Below are 4,773 nucleotides of genomic sequence, written 5' to 3'. Positions count from 1 at the left end.
ACCAAGCACTGTCCTGTTCAATTTGGGATAGGCCTACATAAAACATAAAATAGAATTTGATTGACATGGTGGCACTGGCACCAGATAGGAGTTGGATAATCATGCACATGGGTCAGGGTTGCCAGGCAAACTGCTTTGGGGAAAGGAAGGGCTCTCTCTACAAGTCTGTATAGTTGGTCATGGCTTTATCCAGAACGTTTTTAGCATTTGGTCTTTATGTATTCTTTGATAGAATGATCTTGTTTTAATAGTATGATGGGATCATAGATCTATCATATCTATCTGAGGCTGTAAGGACCATTGTGGCGGGTGATTAACTGTTAACAAATTACGTTAACAGTTTCATCAATATTATTTTCTTGGATATTCTTTTCTGAGTTGTTCCTCATACCAAAATCAATGGCTGATAAACCAAAACAGCTCAGCCAAGTTTTAATATTGAAAGAGTTTGTTTGAGATATATTTGTCCAATTACCAAAGTAATTTGAACTGTCAATAGCAATGTCTAATGACACTTTGACCCCCCAAAAAAGTAATCACCAAAATTGAAATTTCAAATTCCTGCATGTTGTTTTTTTTGTAAAGAAAATAGACTGAATAAATAATAGCCAAATCCAGTTTTGAAAAGAGTATAGTAGCAATTTATAATACTTGCTGAGGAGTGCACTGTCCCTTGACTCACTGCACTAAACTCTTAAGGAAACACACCTTCTAACTTGGCCATAGAGGTCAAATAATATTGTTGATGCATTCTTGTAGTCAGCTCGTTTTATATATATTTTTTCAATTATAACATTAAAAAAGAAAATGTCTTTTAGGGCCATTACATTTTCCAAAATTAGTTTTAGCTTGACTAAACCATCTGATATAGGTATAATAATACGTATTGTATATGGTTTAATATGAATTAATCCTGTAAGTACTGGATTTAACTTCTTTGCCTCGCCATCTTATTTTCCAAGTCCAGTTTTGTTGTGTTGTTCCTAGGTGAACTAATTCATTTTTTTTTATTATCTTAGGCATGACTTTGTATAGAATATGTTGCTGAATATATTTATATAGAGAAATGTAGATATGTGTGTAGATTTGAAGTGTACAATTGACTTGAGAATGTCTTTTTTGAAGATGCTGTAAAAACCTGTCTTTTGAACTTGAGAACCAAACTAACAATCCTCTCATTTCCTTTTACAAAGGCAATATTGGCTGGTTTAATGGCCCAAATGCTCTATTATACAAACACTTGAGAAAATGTCATAGTTCCCTTGTTTACAGTTGTTGCTGGTATAGTTTTGTATGACTTGCTCTCGTGAATTCACACACACACACACACACACACACACACACACACACACACACACACACACACACACACACACACACACACACACACACACACACACACACACACACACACACACACACACGCACTACATGACATGAATAGTTTTTTCCACCCCTTGTATAGACTCTTTTCTTTTTTAATAAAAATTCAAATCAAATGTCTGTGTCTATTATATATACAATAAGGTTTTTGGATTTTGACAGTAATGAATATACAGTATTAGACATTTAGGCAGTCTGTTTTGGTTTAGGTTCTCAAATGTGGGTCCAGGGATCTTCAGGGATCCTCAAAGGGGTCCAAATGGCCCGGCTTACAGGTCTGTAACTCCTGACAGTGTACAAATGGAACATTTCAACACTCTCAAAGTTATGGAAGTCCTTAAAATAAAAATCAAACCCAGCATCCCTATTCTGGGGGGGAGGTTGATCAAAAATAGCAGATCTACATTTGTTTTGCTATTTCTGGTGAAGAGAGTTGGCTGTAATTGGAAAAAGAACTCATTAAGTACAGTGCAAATCAGGTCTGTTTAACAAAGCCAAAGACACTGATGAATTCCACATATTATCAGATTATTCTACGGCACCCCTGGACTGGCATCACGGCACCCACTTTGGGAAATCCTGGCATTGTGTGCAAAATAAACAGGACTAATTATTACCCAGCACTACCATAATCTTATTCTGTTCAAAACCAATATGCTGTTATAACAGCTGAAGGTTCAGTGCCTTGCCCCAGGCACATTTATAAATATTGTTCAGGGTGAATGGACTTGGGACAAGTATTCTCCCCTGGCATTCTCACATTCACACTAGTGTAATTGCGGCTCATGGTAAAGGTAGGTAAAGATCGAAGCAACACTGAAATAGAAGATTTTAACATAAACACACACAGTGGCTATATTCCAAAGTTCTACACTTGATTTGATTATTTCAATTTATGGTTAGGAACTGCATCCAGTAATATTAAAATGCAAATAAGGAGGTGATTTGAATTTCCAAAATGCCTGCAGTTGGTGAGTTGGTGTGAGAATATTGCATACAGACAACAGACAACAGGTGAGGTGTGTGTGTTTGTTTGCAGAATGAGGACCAAATGTGCAATAGTACCTACCTCTGCTGACACCTGGAGGTCACTTAAAGGACTTTAACTCAAAAGCTTCAACACTACTGTATAAAAACTTCTGGACTATCTCACATTGTTGATTTACTGGAATGTATGTATGGAGAATCTAATTAGGCTATAGTTTTACCTATAGTAGGCCCTATGAGTGGCAGGGCCATGATGTGATTACGCTATTTATAATTTAGGACACTGCAAGAGGGGAGGACAGAATCAAGAATCAGAGGGATTTATTATAGTCACTTATTCATAGGCTACCTCATAGGTACAAGCAGTAAGCACCAAAATGTTGTTGGGACAGGGACATGTTCTGCAGAGACAGTGCTAACACAATACAATCTGACAAGATAATAATACAAAAAATCTCACCCGTGCGAAGTGAGCGGTGTAAACACGACGACAGATGTCCTCTATGAGTTGACAAACTATGACATCACCAGGGACGCCTCGCACCGCGAGGCGTTGTGTGCTTGTAGATCTGCTGTTTTCACTACTTTTGTGCAACAGCCTTGTATGATGAAGCAGGGCTTTGCGAAAAAAATTATACATTTGAAACTTACGAGAGATACGAGGTTTCTGCCCGACAGTGACGATTTACTTTGTTGGCTGCACAGCCCCCAAAATGGAACGAAGGCCGACATTTTATTTTGATTTTTTTTCCTAATGGCCGGCCTGGACCGGCCGGGAATGAACCGGCCGTTCGGGAGTTGTCCCGCTTTTCCCAATGGCCAGCACGTCCCTGGACATCACCGTCAATATATATGATTTGACAAAACGTAATATCACATATATACACCGAGGTCTTGTTGTCAAGCTATGGGACGACCATTTAACCAAGCCAGAAAGGAGCTGAGTTAGAGAGATTGGGGGCAGAGGAGAGAGACCTGGCCGGCGAGAGAGGAAAGCGATAATGGACAGGTGCCGGGGCCGAGGTCAGGACAGGGACACCCGTGGAGAGAAAGGGTTAACCAGGCAGGGTGTCCTGTCTGTCCTGTCTGCCCATAGCGGATCTGTCTATGGGGGTGCAGGTGCTGGGAAAGGAAGCCAAAAGAGGGAAGGCCCGGGAGAGACCAACCAGCCATTAGGACAAGGTGACTTGGACTTATTATACACAGTCCATGGGAGGTGTTTGCCCAAGCCTCTAGGCTACTCATTCAAGCACCTGCTGCAGACCTTGCTGTGCAGGGATTGATTGATCAAAGTTTTTATTTAGAAGTTTGCATAGGAAAAGTACAAGGTCAACACACTTCTTTTCACAAAATGTGTTTTCCACATTATTAAAGGGATATAGCTATTTATAAAAGTTTTATAAAAGTATATAGTTATAAGCCCCTTTTCCACAGGCCCAACACCACATCACTCCACACCACACCGCCCACTTGTGCCAGGTTTTCCACTACAAGGACCTGGGTAGAGTGGTGTGAAAGTGGTACTAAACGTGGTACTAAAAAGTATCTAATCTAGAGTAGGTCTGAGCTAGGCCAAACAGGGCCAAACACTTCATAATGACTGATCACTCATTGACTTTTCATTTAGACCACCAGGATATAGTTGTAATACATGATAATAGATTATATTGTGTTATAACCACTATTATAATCTATTATAGTGTATTATATTATCATAGTAATACATTAATACTATATAGTGTATTATAATCACAGTTATAATCCACTATAGTGTATTATAATTTAGGATAGTAATACAAATTTATATTGTATTATAATCACAGTTAAAAGGGTCAATTTGTTTCATACCGATAGAGGGGTACTTTTGTGTAATGGAAAATGTAAATATTTTTATGTGGTGCGGTGTTAGCCATAAATTATAACTACCAGGAGAGGATGCTAATATGCGGAGGTTATGTCTCTCCTGGAGTTATAAGCCAGAGTCATATGGCTCTCGCTGGTTGAGCCCCAACGTCCATACTTCAATGTTATATGATATACTTTAATGGTTTCCTGTGGAAATAAGCTTAGTCTTTTCATGGATCTCCTTTTAGTAGACCTTGTACCAGTGAACTGTACCGTCATGAAACTGTACCTTTTCCTATGCAAACTTCTAATAAAGTCTTCAATCAATCAAAACTATCCCTGAAAACGTTGAAGACCCCTATCTGAATGTTATGTTACAGCGCCCTCTAGTGTCCATAACAGGCACGTGCGCGGCATGGCATTTCGTTTGGCGCCGATGGAGGGAGTCACTCCTGAGATGTTCGCTCCAGTCAGACGGCCCGACTTCCGGTCGGCATTTTGTTCTGTGCGAGAGGAGGAGAGCCTCTCGATCATCGCAACAATCGTCACATATTATCA

Source organism: Nannobrachium achirus (assembly GCF_963921795.1).
Source record: "Nannobrachium achirus genome assembly, chromosome: 12".
NCBI classification, from domain to species: domain Eukaryota; kingdom Metazoa; phylum Chordata; class Actinopteri; order Myctophiformes; family Myctophidae; genus Nannobrachium; species Nannobrachium achirus.
This window is presented reverse-complemented; position numbering follows the sequence as displayed.